The following is a 17216-nucleotide window of genomic DNA, read 5'->3' as shown; positions in this document are numbered from 1 at the left end:
GGAAGGCATCTCTCTCTCTCTCTCTCCCTCCCTCTCTCTCTCTGTCTACTGTGTGTGTATCTCCTCCTCTCTGTGTCACTCTGCCTTTCACATAAATAAAATAAATCTTATAAAAAAGAAGGCTATCCGGGCCAGCGTTGTGGTGTAGCGGGTAAAGCCACTGTCTGCAGTGCCAGCATCCCATATGGGCGCTGGTTCGAGACCCGACTGCTCTACTTCTGATCTTCTGATCCTCTCTGCTATGGCATGGGAAAGCAGCAGATGTGCTTGGACCATATGCTTGGGCCCCTGCACCCATGTGGGAGACCCAGAAGAAGCTCCTGGCTCCTGGCTTCAGATCAGCACAGCTCCAGCTATTGCGTCCAACTGGGGAGTGAACCAGCCAATGGAAGACCTCTTTCTCTCTCTCTGTCTCTCCTTCTCTTTCTGTATAACTCTTACTTTCAAATAAATAAATAAATCTTTAAAAAAAAGTCTATCAATAGGTGTTTCCCTCAACATTTCACCTTCAAAAACATGAACCAACATAAACCCCTTTTCCTTATAACTTCCCCAGTGCCCAATATTGTGTTATCAGCAACAGAAAAGTGACTAGTACAATCCCTCTCACCTTTCTGCCTTCTGCCACATAAGAACACAGCAACAGGGTGTCATCTTTGAAACAGAGGGCCTCACCAATCTTTTGGCACCTTGGTCTTGGACTCCCTAGCCTTGTGAACTGTGAGAAATAAATTTCTGTCATTTGCAAATTATCCAATCTGTGCTACATTGTTACACCAGGAGGAACAGAGACTGTGTAAAACAGGTAGAGGCTAGAGATGCTGCAAATATCCTGCAAAGCACAGGACAGACACCCACAATGAACTGTAAAGCCAATATGTTATTAGTGCTGAGAGTGATAAACTGAAGTGTTCCATGACACCCTCTACCTCTCTAAATATATCTAATTATCTTCCCAACCATCTCCAGGTTTTAGAATGTCATCCTTGCTTCTCCACACACTTGACAAGCCACTCCCAAAAAGGGCCATTGTTTCCTCCGCAGAGAATGCTGTTCTCATGGCTACCCACAGAGCTCCTTATTTTATTTTAAATGAAAAAATTTCCTCATTCCTGTTTACCACCTTCTCTGTCTCCCTTCTTCTGCTTAAGTTTATCACAACAATGACCATCTGGCACACTGGTCATATTGCTTGTTTGATATCTGCCTCCATCCATGGAATGTAAATTCCTTGAAGATAAAGACTTATGTCTGATTCACCCCTATTTTGTCTGATATTTTTGTATATATTACATACCTAGCACATAGCAGGTACTCAGTACATGTTACTGAAATAAATGAATAAATATATGAATATCATCTTCTAAATGCACATGAACTGTGTATGGAAGAAAGTTCTAGTTTGTGAGAATAATCTGTATTTAGATTTTGTACCAGCCTTGTTTTGTATCAAAACAGAGAATGCTGTAAGAATTTCCAAATGGACTCCTAACACCATCATGAAAAATGCACGAGTGTAGAATAAAGAACTTGTACCATCCACCCTTGAAACATCTTTCAATCACAACTCATGCATATCGAGGGTTAAACTACTGGATGATATCTGCCTATGGTATCAATTCCCAAACTAAACTCAGTATGCATTGCTGGAAATACACAACTTTTATTTTCAGATGATAAAGGAACAGAATATTTAAAAATTACAACCATTCTAGAAACTCCAAGCAATTCAAACATTGCATTTCTGGAGTTCTTCCAATTAGTAATGCTTCATGTTCTAGAAAACACTGCTGTGGTTTGGATGTGGTCTGTCCCCCAAGAGTTCATGTTAGAATCTTGTTTCCCAGTGTAGTGATACTGTAACGTAGTAGAACCTTTAAGAGGTAGGGCTTGGTAGGAGGTAATTAGGTCACTGGGGGCATCACCATCAGAAGGAAGTAAAGCAGTCCTCATGGGAACCCAGTTGGTTCCTAGGAGAATAGATTGTTTAAAAAAAGCAAGACTGGTCCCTGGCTGCCCCCTTGATTTCCTGTCTTGTATATGATCTCTACATGTGTTCTCACCATTGTGATGTCATCCACCATGATGCTCTCACTAGACACTGAACAGACGGAGTCTCTGTATCCTGGGCTTTCATAGTCCAAGGCTATAAAATAAATAAACCTTTTCTTTTTTGTGCAATAAAGTACCCAGCCTCAAGTATTTTGTTACAGCAGCAGAAAGTGGACTAATTAACTCACTGAGCCTATACACAGCAAGTTTTACACATGGGTTCAGATATAACTAAAAAATATACAATCCTTGTCCTCAGAGGGGGTTTACAGTTTGCAAGACAGTTGAGTTGTTGAACAGAATCAAGGCACACTGTGAAAACAGAGGGCAGATGAGTTGTTTCAGTGTTGATACAGGAATACAGAAAGTATAATTGGGGCCCTCAGCAGTGGAGTTGGGTTGGAGAATGTCTGGAGCAGGTGGTGCTCATGATGTTTCCTGAAGAGAGAACACAGGGTAGGGAACATGGAGCACAGATGTGGCTGGCAGAAAGGTCACTGAGGGAAATATCAGGAAGTAAGTGAAAGGGTCACCATGGCCAGAGCACAGAGATCTGCCTGCCTGAGGCAAACAGCTCAACTTGAAAGGACAATCTGTGTGGCTGACCAACTAAACTCAGAGGCAGCAGGGATGGCTTCATTTCTGGGTATGCCTGCACCTTCCCAGGAGGCAGCACGGATAGGAGGAACTGATTTAGATAAGCAGACTAGAAAGAGAAACTTAATGACACAATTCTAACCAGACACAGAAGGAATCTAGCAGAGAAGAAGAGTTTGGGCCACAAAGAGAGCCTGGGTAACAGGAGAAAGGCAGGAGCTTGCCTGGCACAGGATGCACTGACCTCAATGACTATTCAAACCACTGCAGTAAATACAATGCCCAACATTTTTATTTGGTTTATCAGATGATTTCAGAAAAGTAGAATGAAAGTATGTGATTATTTTTCTATAGACATTAGAGTGGTCCTTTCCTGAAAAGAGCCTCAATTCAATTAAAAGCCTTTAAAAAAATCAGAGGGCAGTTTCTGGAATGGGCTGGCAGAGGCTAATCTATCATTAACAGAACAAAACAATCAGAATGGGCCCTGACAAGTAATTAAAAAACAACAACAACAAAACCCTTTCTTTTGATCTTATCCCATGGGTAGACATGTAAAACACAAAGTCTGAAACAAATGCATTAGGCTTGTTAAATTTTATTTTTGAAAAATAAGCATCCATGGTCAAGGGATAATAGAGGTCCATACATCACTTTTGCATGAGGATTCACTTAATCAAAAATCAACAAATACAGAGTTTGCACTGTACATCAGGCACTATTCTAGGTGCTTGGGACACATCAATAAACATGATAAACAGAAGAAAACTACCACGATGGAGGAAATGCTAACCATGGTAAATAACTAATTAAAGTATATAGTAAGTTGAAAGATGTGAAGTGCTCTTGGAAAGAGGGGAAAAAAAGGACAGAGTAGGGGTTAGTAAGAAAGCAAGGTTTATAATTGAAGAATTAAGGAAGTAAGGGGATTAGCCATGCAGATAAATGGAGAAAGGAAGAATGTTAAGGATACAGGAAACAGCCAAGGCAATGACCCTGAGCTGAGTACATGCCTATGTGTGTATGAAACAGAAAGGAAGCCTGTGACCAGGCAGAGTGAGTTGCAAGTAAGATCATGGAGTTAGCAAGGACACACTTCATAAAACATGGTGAAGACTGTCTTCTGCTCAATGAGATGAGGACACGTGGAGGGGTCTGGGCAACTCAGGTCCTGGTGTTTTCTTAATGGGTCACTCTGGATGATGAGTGGAAGAAGAAAGACCAGCAATTCAGGTAGAAACAAGGATATTGGTGGAGCCGGCACTGTGGCAAAGTAGGTTAATACTCTACCTGCGGTGCCAGCATCCCATATGGGTGCAGGTTCTAGTCCTGGCAGCTCCTCTTCCCATCCAGCTCTTTGCTATGTCCTGGGAAAGCAACAGAAGATGGTCCAAATGCTTGGACCCCTGCACCAGTGTGGGAGGCACAGAAGAAGCTCCTGGCTTCTGGCTTCATATCAGCTCAACTCTAGCCATTGCGGTCATTTGAGTAGTGAACCAGTGGATGGAAGATCTTTCTCTCTGTCTCTCCCTGTCTCTGTCTGTAACTCTACATCTCAAATAAGTAAATAAAATAGTTAAAAAAAAAAAAAGAAGGATAGTGGGAATGAAATCACTGAAAAGAAGGTGGGCACATTTTGAAAACAAAGCAGACAGGATTTACCAATATACCAAGTGTAGTTATGAAAGAGAGGAGTCATGGATAATTCTACAAGCCAGCCTAGAAAACAGGTCTTAGCCAAATTTCAGCACAAATTAAAAAATATACTAGAAAATGTTATCACTCCATCAAATACTTGGTTTCTATATGTGCACCTGCTTTTGAATAGGGGATTCCATCCCATGGAATTTGTCCAAAAAGAAGCAGAGTATTCATGGTCACCATGTTTCACCTAGGTTGGTTCTGTGCCAACAAAAAAATTAGAGTGCTTTGCATTGGAGAAAGTATTACATAAATCAACATTGTAACTGTCAAGATAATGTTTTTACTAATAAAAACAGGGCCTAGAGGTATGTGTTATACATACAATAATACATAAAATCTCCTTACAGCTCATAAATTGGTCTAGAGTGGCAATATTTTATTTCTTTAAAAGTCAACTAGTTGTATAAAAACACTGTCTCCTAATCATAAACAACAGTGTTCTTTTTTCCACAGCAGCACGCTGGATCATGACCCCTAATGGTTCCTCTTGATACTAATTTAAATTTCAAAACACAACATAAAACCCACAGTCATGGTCATGGCAATGACCTAAATCATTTCTAGGACTGAGCAATGGCTTCTCAAACACAACACTTACGATGACATCAGGATGTGGTGTCCACCACCCCAGCAGTGTTTCTCCCAGAACTTTCTGCCACCAACAAACCACCTTGAGTTCCTTCTGAGGCAAGTTACTCAAATAGGAAAATCTCAACAGAAACAAAAGCAAGGAAGAACATAAAGGATGTTGATCCTGTTTCTGGTTTTCTTCCATTACCATAACATCATCCTTGACGACATATTGCCCTCCAAATCATTGCTAAAGGTTCTGAGAGCTTAACAAACAAAAAAGAGAACAGGATACCACTCATCTTCAACACCCATTCATCTTTGAAAAAAGAAGGATAGTGGACTTATTTATCTTTATTGTGTGTAGTGGAGAGGGGTTTGGGTTAATAGTCTCAAATATCAAGGAATTTTATAATTACTTTTAGATCTTGGGCTCACATCTTGAAGTGATTTTGAGGAAAGGTAAGGCAGAGTAAATCATAGATTTTTTTTTAATTTTCTTTTTTAAATTTTTTTTTTTTATTTTTTGACAGGCAGAGTGGACAGTGAGAGAGAGAGACAGAGAGAAAGGTCTTCCTTTTGCCGTTGGTTCACCCTCCAATGGCCGCTGCGGCCGGCACACCGCGCTGATCCGATGGCAGGAGCCAGGTACTTATCCTGGTCTCCCATGGGGTGCAGGGCCCAAGGACTTGGGCCATCCTCCACTGCACTTCCCTGGCCACAGCAGAGAGCTGGCCTGGAAGAGGGGCAACTGGGGACAGAATCTGGCGCCCCGACTGGGACTAGAACCCAGTGTGCCGGCGCCGCTAGGGGGAGGATTAGCCTAGTGAGCCGCGGCGCCGGCTGTAAATCATAGATGTTAAGAACAGCCATGTTCCCGGTTGCTCCTCTTCCAGTCCAGCTCTCTGCTGTGGCCCGGGAGGGCAGTGGAGGATGGCCCAGGTGCTTGAGTTTTTGCACCCGCTTGGGAGATCAGGAAGAAGCACCTGGCTCCTGGCTTCGGATCGGCATAGTTCCAACCGTAGTGGTCATTTGGAGGATGACCCAATTGAAGGAAGACCTTTCTCTCTCTCTCTCTCTCTCTCTCTCTCTCTATATATATATATATATATATATATCTACCTGTCAAATAAATAAAAAATAAAATAAAATAACAGCCTAAGATGAATATACTTGTTTGTAGTTAGACCATGAGTATATCACAAGGAGTCAGATGAAATTTTAATAATCATTTTGACCAAGAAAAACAACAATTTCATATGGTCCAACCTAAGACTTATCAGTAATATATCAGTATATCCACTTTGAAATTAAGATAATGTTGTTTAATAACACACATGAAGTGAGATTCCATTTTCCCTAATTCAATTTGCCTACAATTTTAAGCATCTGTACACAATATTTCCAAAAATCATTTAAAAACTTTATTCATCACTCTCTCTCATTGCAATTACAAATGAGACGTTAAAAAGGATAAATTAAATTAGACCAACATCTTGTTAAAATAAATATCTGTAGCTTGACAGTCCTTTTTGATGCTACTACGTTTCAACTTAATTTTTAAAATCTAGTACATCTTTTTTCTCTCTTACTTGTGGTGACAGGAAAGAACTTCGTCCTCTACCTCTGCCTCTGCCATATGCTTCTGGTCATACTCCCAGCCAACTCTAGAGTTATTCTAACTGTTAAGAGTTCCACATGCAGGCAATTGGTTTAATAAGGATGAAAAAGAACTGTTAACCCATTACACTGTACTCACTTTAAGTGGAATAATGTAAGAGTCAGCAGCTAGCTATAAGAACAGGACCCAAAGCCGAAAGACTGTTAAAGACAAAGAAGAACCAGTTTTCAACAAGGTAATTTCTATTGCTGTAAAACAACTCCAATGTGGGGAGCAACTCGGACTAGACTGTTACTGGAATTAAAACTTATTCTATGCATCTGCTCTCCCACAATATGGCGCTGGGAGAGGAGTAAACAGCTTCTACCTAGCCACCTCTCACCAATTTGACAAGCTGCAGGAGCTGCTCCTGATTGGAGGAGAGCAGCGTACTCGGCATGTGGGCAGCCGAGTTGGGATTGGTGGAAGAGGACTATAAAGGAGGAGAGAGACAACATGCACCAGGAACATCTAAGGGGAACACCTGAGCAGCCCCCGAGAGAGCCGGCCGGCGGTGTGCCGCTCCCCCGCGGAAGTGGGGAAAGTGGCAGGGGGAACCGCCCTTCCACGGAGGTGGAAGGGTCGGTAGCCAACCCAGGAAGAACCAGTAGCAAACCCGGGGAGGGCCGAGCAGACGAAAGAACAGCGCAGGTCCTGTGTCGTTCCTCCACGAAGAGGGGGAGCGACATAATGGTGCCGTGACTCGGATAGGAAACCTAGGCAGGGTTTAGTGTCGTTCCTCCACGAAGAGGGGGAGCGACACTCCAACTAATAATTGGTCATGCATACAAAGCTTATTTTCTGTCTACGTTCCATGGACTAGGAAAGATAAACTGGAAAAAGAGTAACTAAACGAAGACACCCTACTTTTGTTCTCATGGCTGTTCTTAACATCTGTGATTTACTCTGCCTTACCTGTCCTCAAAATCATTTCAAGATGTGAGCCCAAGATCTAAAAGTAATTATAAAATTCCTTGATATTTGAGACTATTAACCCAAACCCCTCCCCACCACACACAATAAAGATGAATGAGCACCCTTTTGGGATATTGCATTCTATAAAACTGTACAATTTCATTTTGTTGTCCTGGTGAGCCTGCTATGGAATGAATCTCTGTATTCCCCTAAAATTCATATATTGAAGCCCCAATCTCCAATGTAATGACAGCTGCACATGAGGCCTTTGGTAAGTGATCAGGACTAGACAGGGGAGGAGCGAAGGCCCCTTATGATGGATTTAGTGTTCACATAAAAAGAGCAGGGTCGGCGCTGTGGCATAGTGGGTAAAGCCACCGTTCGCATCCCGAGTGGTTGCCAGTTCAAGGACCAGCTGCTCCACTTCTGATCTAGCTTTCTATTATGGCCTGGGAAAGCAGAAGATGATGGTCAAAGTGCTTGGGCCCCTGCACCTGCAGGCAAAACCCAGAGGAAGCTCCTGGCTCCTGGCTTCAGATTGGCTCAGCTTCAGCCCTTGCAGTCATCTGGGTAGTAAACAAGTGGATGGAAGACCTCTTTCTGCCTCTGTCTCTCTGTAACTCTGCCTTTCAAATAATAAATAATCTTTAATTTAACAAAAAAGAGCAGCAGGATTGAATTCATCTCTCCCACCCAATCCCAGCGCCATCTGAGGACTGAACAAGATAGCTCTCTGCAAACCAGGAAAGAAGATTCTCACCAGACACTCATTCTGCAGGCAGTTTGACTTTCCAACTTGTGAAAACTAAATGCTGTTATTTAAACCACTCAGTCTATAGCACTTTATTGTAGGAGCCCAAACTGACTAGATAAGATTCCAAAAGTATGGGCATTGGGAGTATACAATGAAATAGTCCTTTAGTCCTTGGGAAATGCTTTTGATTTGGGGGCATTAAGACTCACTCTGAGATAACTTGTGTGCTGCTGAATATGGCAAGAACAATGCTTGGCACCCTGAGTCTCTTATGACAGACACCCCCATGACATCTGCAGTCTGTCTGCAGAAACTAATTGGATCAGCACCAGACTCTCTGGAAGAGACTAACATTGTGAACAGAATGTTAGTGCAGGAGGGTGCATGAGCCCAAAGACATCTGATGGCCCCTGAGAAATGGCAACTGCTTGGACAATTATAGTGACCTCATCTTGTTTAACTATTCAAGGCTTGGTCAAGGTCAAGGTTTCCAAAGAGCTTTTCCAGCAACACAATCAAGGATAACATATGGGTCCCACAGCTTAAGAGTCTCACTCAAAAAAGACTTATCTCAAGTCTCACTGTAGCATTTGGCAAGTCCATTTCTGGGTAGCAAGTTCAAGGGCATTTTTTCAATGACTTCTCAAAGGCTACAATAGTTTTATTGGAACAAAATTTTCTAGAGTATTCCAAAACACAGATACAGATGGAATCACATTCCAAACTCCTTCTTAAAGATACAATTCTTAGGAAGTCTGTAGACTTTTTTCCCTACAGATTTTACATTTGCAGTCTTCATGTGGGTGAAAATGGGCATGAATGTGATATTCAGCCAGGAGATGAGAGAACAACATTGAAGTTTTCTGTATAGTTCACATGACACCACTGACAGCACTCTATCCCCTCCACGTTAGCAAGAGTGCCCTTTCTGTTTTAAAGGCAGGAGTTGTGTTAGAAATTATATTTTTTTCCTCTGTGCAGAAGGAGATTTTCCACTGAAGCACTAATCATGCTAAATTGAGCTTAGGCACAAGGTAGCTCAGAGACTTCAGTGTACATTCCTCCAAAGAGCAATTACATACAATCATCACCTGACAAATGCCTCAATTTGTAGAATCCACATAGTAGCATCAGCTTTGTAATGGAAAATATCCCCATCAAGGAGCTGACTCTATGAGATTTAAAATCTCTGAACAATGATCTACCAGTGCTCATGAGGAGAATGCCTTCAACCACACTACAAATTATGTTACCTAATAAGCCCTAGTGATACCAAGATCTTTATTGTGATGAATATCGGGGCCACAACATTATCAGGACTATATGCTTCTGTTCAGAACTTTCTATCTCACTTACTCTGATCCACAGTGAGAGGTTTCAGCACAGAAATCCAAGCACATATGTTGATTTATATCTAGCATTTAGGACACTAATTTCCCTAAACAAGGAACCTGGGGCATAGCACATTCAGGTCTTAGGATGAATGCTGTACTGATAGTTTATCAATATACTCGTGATTCTCCTTGCTTTCCTCATCTTATCAGAAAAGACAATGAATTGGGTAGTGGCATGTTTTATTTGTTGTATTTTGTTTTACCTAAGGTGGATAACTTCAAACTCTTTAAGTTGAAGGGAACTGAGATCATCCATTCCAATCTTTAATTTCGAGGAAGAGGATACTTAAGTGTAGAAAATTGAAAACAAGTTAGCCTCAGATAAAATGCTCTTTCATGGGGCTGGCAGTGTAGCATAGCAGATAAAGTCGCCGCATTGGAGCCAATTTGTGTCCTGGGTGCTCTACTTCTGATCCAGCTCCCTGCTAATGGCCTGGGAAATGCAGCAGAAGATGGCCCAAGTACTTGTGCCCCTGTCACCCATAGGGGAGACCCAAATGGATTTCCAGGGTCCTGGCTGTGAGCTGGCCTAGCCCAAGCCATTGTGGCCATCTAGAGAATGATCCAGCTGATAGAAGATCTCTCTCTCTCTCTCTGTTGCTCCTTCTCTATATATAACTCTTTCAAATAAATAAATAATCTTATAAAAAAGGCTATCATAATTACTGTCTCTCAATCACTAAAGCAAGTATGTACTCAAAGAGACTGAAATGCTCACAACACTTAGACTGCTGAACTTCAGTACAGATATGTCAGTACCAAATAAAGAAACCCCCATCGTCTTCACTGGAAACCCTGGGCAAAGCCTGCTGTATTTTTTTCTATTTCTCTTTTAATGAAAGCTACAAACCAGCGGGCTTAGCTAACATAAATTCATTACCTTACAGTTCTGTTAGTCAGAGGTGCAACAGGGGGCTCAGGATCTCTCCCAGCCAAGACGTCAGCAGGGTTTTATTCCTTTCTGGAGGCTGTAGGAGATCCTCTGTTTTCTTGTCATTCACAGCTTCTTGAGGCTGCCCATGTTCCTTTGCTCACAGCCCTGTTCCTTCATCCTCAAATCCCACAATGATGAGCAAGTCTCCAGGTCTCTTCCGTGCTTGCATTCCGCCTATCATTTCTTGACGCCCCAGCTCCCTCCTGCACACTCTCTCCCTGTCTCTGTTCTCTTGCTCCATTTCCCCCTCTCTCCTTGATGACAGTCAGTTATGGTTCTCCATTTTTAAACACTCATGATAAGGAATATCCCACCAGGATATCCTACTTGGATTATTCAGGATAACCTCACTATCTCAAGGTCCTTAATCACATCTATCTTTAAGTCATTTTTGCCATGTAATGTAACATTTACAAATTCTAGAAAATGTCATTTGGGCATCATCAAACAGCCACACAATCTACTCAGTGATCAAGTCAGAAACTCATCCTTGAATTCATCCCAGTAAGGGGAAAATCACCATCAACTCCAAATCCTAACTCTCACATTCTAGTCCCTGCTTCTCTACTCTCTCTGCTATGTCCAAGGTCAAGGCCTCATCATCTCCTACAGCAGATGCTTTCAAAAAATGCTCTCCCAAAATCCTTCATTTCTTTTCCTTCCTCTGGCATCAGCTCCATTTTTTTTTCCTTTAGCCATACTGAGGCCATCGCTTAAAGAAAAACATGCTCAAGTCCAAGTTCCAGGACTTAATTCCTCTAAGATAGTCATGTGGTTCCTATGCTCCCTGCCAGTCATGTTTCAACATGAGAAGAACACAGGTTCCTTAAAGAATGCCTTCAGCCACTGAATTCCCCAACACCCAGAGTCATTCTGCCATGAGCTTTATTATTAGGTGAGATAAAATATCATATTATTTAAGTCAAATTGAGAGTTTCTGTGACTTGCTGCTGAAAACATCCAAAATGATGGGTCACTTATTAATGACTGCAAAATTTTGTCCACTGTTATATCTGCTCCTGGACTCATATCACCCCCATTCCATTCTATAAAATGGAAGCAGAACACTTTCACAGCCAACAGCCTTATCAAATATTCTGTTATTCAAAACCCTTCAGGGATGCCCCATGACCTGTACCTGTGTGTTTATATCCCTCCAGACAAATGTAGAGAAACTTTGCAATACAAAGTCAAGTTTAAGTTATTTCAATTGCTTATCATAAGTTTAAATAGGTTCTTAAAGATGTGATTTCTGGCATGCTGTAAATATTAACATTTTAAATAAAACAGCTACTATTTCACTCTTAAACACATCAAGAACATAAAGCCATAGAGAGTTGATATCCATATTTATCCATTTAATAGTAAGTAAGCTCTCCTTTAACATTTGTTTTATCATGCCTTTCTCTTGTATTTCCATTCTAAATATCTAACAAAATTTTATTCCAATAAATATATTTTTGTGATTAAAATATTTTATTGCTTAATCTACCACATTTCCCTATGCAACACAAAAATAGGTTTATAATTTAGAATTTTTTTTTTTTTTTTTTTGACAGGCAGAGTGGACAGTGAGAGAGAGAGACAGAGAGAAAGGTCTTCCTTTTGCCGTTGGTTCACCCTCCAATGGCCGCCGCGGCCGGCGTGCTGCAGCTCGCGCACCGCGCTGATCCGATGGCAGGAGCCAGGAGCCAGGAGCCAGGTGCTTTTCCTGGTCTCCCATGGGGTGCAGGGCCCAAGCACCTGGGCCATCCTCCACTGCACTCCCGGGCCACAGCAGAGAGCTGGCCTGGAAGAGGGGCAACCGGGACAGAATCCGGCGCCCCGACCGGGACTAGAACCCGGTGTGCCGGCGCCGCTAGGCAGAGGATTAGCCTAGTGAGCCGCGGCGCCGGCCCTATAATTTAGAATTTTAAGTTTTAACTTACTTTAAATTCTACTGCAAAGGTGAAATAGTTTCTTCTAATCAAGTTATAGTTAAATTTTGCTAGTATAAAGTTGAAAAAACTACTTAAATATAATACAATTTTGGTAAATCATTATTAAATGTAAATTTTTACTTGAACTACATCTATCTCTTTATAAGGCAAAGTTAATATTTTTAATTTTAAAAATTAACCTATACATCTATTATGAATATGACTTAATGCTAAAATAATATAGTGTCAGAATTTGAATTTTTCATGTTTCTATACATAAGGGCTAATAAATTCTTTTGGCATAAATAAGCAGATAAGTATGTAAGAATTTAACTGTGGCCACATCATTCAATTCTCTGAGCTCCTTTTGAGATGTATGCTATTATAAACAGTGACCCAACATCAAATTTATTTGAAATTATCAACTAAAAAGATTTATTGATTTGAAAGTGTTACAGAGAGAGGTAGAGACAGAGGGGAAGCAGTCTACATTGGTTCACTCCTCAAGTGGCTGCAACAGCTGGAACTGAGCCCATCCGAAGCTAGGAGCCAGGAGCTTCTTCCAGGTCTCCCATGTGGGTGTAGGGGCCCAAGCACTTGGGCTATCTTCCTCTGCTTTCCCAGGCCATCAGCAGGGAGCTGGATCAGAAATGGAACAGCTGGGACTCAAACCAGAGTCCATTTGGGATGCCAGAGCTGCAGGTCAGGGCTTCAACCTGCTGTGCCACAGTGTTGGTCCCCCCAATATGTTTTCGATATTGTTACAAGCACAGTGTCTTCCTATTTAGCACTTGGAATGCTTTCACACCAGAGGGAAAGATGAAAGAACACATTGCTTCTGCGAATTGAGAGAAGGTAGGGCAGATGCATTCTCAAATAGATCAGTTGTAGGAAAGAGTAACACAAGCATAGACACTGGAAAGTTAATCCCTTAAAAGTCTTTGAGTCCCTGCATGTATCCCATTAGGATGTTTTCATTTATACCCAGGGGTACGCCTAAAGCCATCTTGAAGCTCTGTAGGACAAAATTAGTATTTCTTTATACACAACACAATGCTTCAGAGCTTGATATGAGCTCACTTCCTATTTCCCACCTTATCCGCTCCACGTCCCAATCAGTTTTCCAGCTTGAGAAACAGAACTGCACGTACTGATTCTAAGTTTGATTTTTAAGGGGAACATGTGTCAAAAAAGACTTCCTCCACTGACTACACTTTGACCCCTAGCCGGCTGCTATTTTAAACACAAGAGATGAGTCACTGAAATTTATACCAGCACCTTGCCCCCGGCTCAGTCTTGACTCAGAGGCTCTGCTTGCTGTATGACATAAATTAACAATAGCAGTTTAACTATACCTCTAGATGAAACTGTTTAACTATACCTCTAGATGAAACTATGAAAAATCCACTCAACCATACACTTTATTCCCATACTTTAGGAACACTAGGCAACAATTCCAGAATTTCGTAGAGATGAAGTTTTTTTTTACTCTGTTCTCTTACACCCTACCCACTGCTCTTTCTGTAATTTTCCTCTATTTTTCTTCCCCTTCCCAGGTATACAATGAAATATATTAATATTTCTCTGCATGTATGTCATCTATAAATGTTTATATGTAAATATGTGTACATAATGTAATGTAAACATATATGCATTTTAGATAGTAACATAAAAGTAGGTTTTTCTATTGGTCTGACATCACAACATGTAAAAACGGCCCAGTGAAAATAGTCAGAGGAATGGAAAATAATTCAACCATTTTGGAAACCAGTTTGCCACTGGAACATGCATCTACCATAACCCAGCCATTCCCACACTTAGATATTTACCCAAGAGAAATAAAAACACACCTACACAAATCTTTGCATGCAAATATTCACAGGTCCTTTATTCTTAATAGCCTGGAATTGGAAATATACCCATGTCCATCAACAGGTAAATAAACTGTAATATATATTATATATATTTATACACACACACAATTGAATATGTTCAGAAATTTTTTTTAAAAAACCAACAACACATAACAGTATAGAGGAATTTTTAAAACACAACGCTGAAAAAAACCAGCCAGACCAAAAAAATGGATAGTTCCATATGAGGCAGAAATACATTGGAGGATTTTAGGATATGATTTATTTGTACATTGGCACGACTTGGGTTCTAATCCCTGGGAGTAGGCAATTCAGCTAGGAAAGGTGATTCTTTTTCATACCAATGCCCATGTTACTATGTCAAAGGTGAAAGAAGATAACTTAGGGACAGTTTCTTAGAACTGAGAATCTTTGAGAGCACAGATTATTGGAACTAAAAATATTCAGAGAACATCGTTTTTTGGAAATGATGAACTGCAGAGCAGAGCTAGTGAATGCATCAACTGATTTGAAGAATGAGACCTGGAAGAATTAACACTTTACTCCAATTCCTCTGAGGGCATTAAATGTGACTGCATCAGACTCTCCTGGAAAACTTGTCAGAACATAGATAGTAGATCCCAACCCCAGAGTTTCTCACCCAGTTGACCTGCCTGGGGTGAAGCATTATAATTTGCATTTCCATCAAGTTCCCAAGTGATGCCGATGCTGCTGGTCTGGGGATCACACATTGAAAATCAGTGCCATATACCTACCTGCTTTTCTAGAACAATGCCCTGCCTAGCTCTGGAACAGGCATACACATGAAGTAGAAAACAAAAAGTCTAATTTGTTTTACTAGCTATATCATCAGTACAACAACTAACAAAAAAAGGTCAAAAGAGAAAATGTCATGATTCTTAGAAAAAAAGATGGACAAATCATTCCTTCAGATATCTCTGTGTATACGTGAGTTTTTCTCAATTCTTAGGTTACTAATTAGCTCTGTATTTCTGACATTCATTTTGCCACTCACTTATCAACAAAAGTGAATATTATACTATGTTCTGATGATAAATGACAGAGTCACAAGTTCAAAATGTACATCATTTTCTATTGTTAGATGACAAAGACAAAGATAAGGGAACTGTGAGGGAAAGGCTGAGGAATGAAAAGAAGAAATTACATTAAAAGTTGGAGAAACAAAGAAGAAATCCAAAAATTGCAATAGTATCAGACACTTCTCAGGGGTAAGGGTTTGGGATTTGAAAATATTAACAGTGAAAGGACCACAGAAGAAGTACCTTAATGACTAGTCTCTCTCTCTCTCTCTCTCTCTCTCTCTCTCTCTCGTGTGTGTGTGTGTGTGTGTGTGTGTGTATAACTGAATTAAGGATCTGAGGGCAAACATTTGGCCTAGCAGTTAACAGCCCATTGGTACACCTATGTCCCATATCAGGGTACCTGGATTCAAAACCCTTCTCCAGATTCTGACTCCAGCTTCTTGTTAATGCAGACCCTGGGAGGCAGCAAGTAACGCCCAAGTAACTAGGTTCCTGCAACCCATATGGGGGACCTGTATTGAATTCCTGTCTCCTAGGTTCAGCCCTTGTTTGGGGAATGAATGAGGAACAGAAGCATCCTCTCTCTGTCTTTCTTTCTCCCACATACCTGCCCTCCCTCCCACCAAGAAACACACAAAATTTTAAATTAAGGATCTTAAGATGGGATCCAAAATAAACCACAAGTAAAGAGGACTTGAAATATAACAGAATATTGTCAAGTAAAGTGAAATAGAAATAAAGAAAAACCGAACCGAGAGAAAGAAGGGTTGTTAATTTTTCTGTAATTAAATGGTATTTACAGAACAAAATATATCAGTATATAATAATTTGAAGGTCAGAAATGTTATCAGTTTTTAAAATATGCTCATCTTATTTGCTGGATTCTTACTCCAACTTCAGGAAAACAGAAATCAACTTTAGTTGTTCAACACTACTAATAGAGTCAGATGCTTCACCAGAAGTGGGGATGAGAAGTGGGTTTGTGCTGTGGTAAGCAGAATAATGGCCATCTCCCCTCATATCCTAACCTCTGGAAATTGGGTATATATCATTTTATGAGGCAAAGGGGCCATGCAGACATGATTAAATTAAGGAACTTGGGGTGCGGAGATGACCCTGGATTATCCAGATGGGACCGCTATCATCACAAAAGACCTTAAATGAAAGAGGGAAAGGCAAGAGTCTGGCATAGTGGGGAAGACTCCATTCCCAGCTCTGCTCCTACTTCCTGCTTCCTACTCATGTGTGCTTTGGATGGCAGCAGGTGACAGCTCCTGTATTCGGTGACTGCCACTCTTTAGGAATACCAGATAATTCACTGAGACCAAGTGGGATTTATTCTTCATACGAAGGGATGGTTCAACATTCACAAATGTATCAATGTGATACATTACATTAACAAACTGAAGAACAAAATCCATATGATTATTTCAATAAATTCAGAGAAAGCATTTGATAAACTATAACATCCTTTCATGATGAAAACTCTAAGCAAATTGGGCACAGAAGGAACCTTTATCAACACAATCAAGGCAATTTATGACAAACCCATGGCCAGCATCCTATCCAATGGGGAAGTTATAAGCATTCCCACTGAGATCTGGAACCAGACAAGGATGCCCACTCTCACTATCACTATTTAATATAGTCCTGGAAGTTTTAGCCAGAACCATTAGGCAACAAAAAGAAATCAAAGGCATACAGATTGGGATAGAGGAAGTCAAACTATCCCTATTTGTAGATGACATGATTCTATATTTAGGGGATCTAAAAGACTCCACCAAGAGACTATTGAAACTC

General features: G+C 40.8%; 1 protein-coding gene across 50 annotated transcripts in view; it reads right to left on the bottom strand.

Moving 5' to 3' along the window:
* Positions 1 to 17216, bottom strand: part of PLCB4 (phospholipase C beta 4) — a 440816-nt gene that overhangs the window by 295072 nt on the left and 128528 nt on the right. The window contains exon 1 of one of the 50 annotated variants that reach the window (XM_089307277.1): positions 10527 to 10837. The exons of 48 other annotated variants lie outside the window; for them this stretch is intronic. The gene's annotated coding sequence lies outside the window, so the exon portion shown is untranslated. Of the gene's footprint in view, positions 1 to 10526; positions 10838 to 17216 lie in introns of those variants that run through there. One more of the 50 variants, XM_089307275.1, reaches the window with a different exon arrangement.

This window comes from Oryctolagus cuniculus, chromosome 11 (assembly GCF_051225735.1).
Source record: "Oryctolagus cuniculus isolate XC-2025 breed Fujian yellow rabbit chromosome 11, ASM5122573v1, whole genome shotgun sequence".
NCBI lineage: Eukaryota > Metazoa > Chordata > Mammalia > Lagomorpha > Leporidae > Oryctolagus > Oryctolagus cuniculus.
The sequence above is the reverse complement of the archived record's forward strand: the minus strand, read 5'-3'. Positions and strand labels throughout refer to the sequence as shown.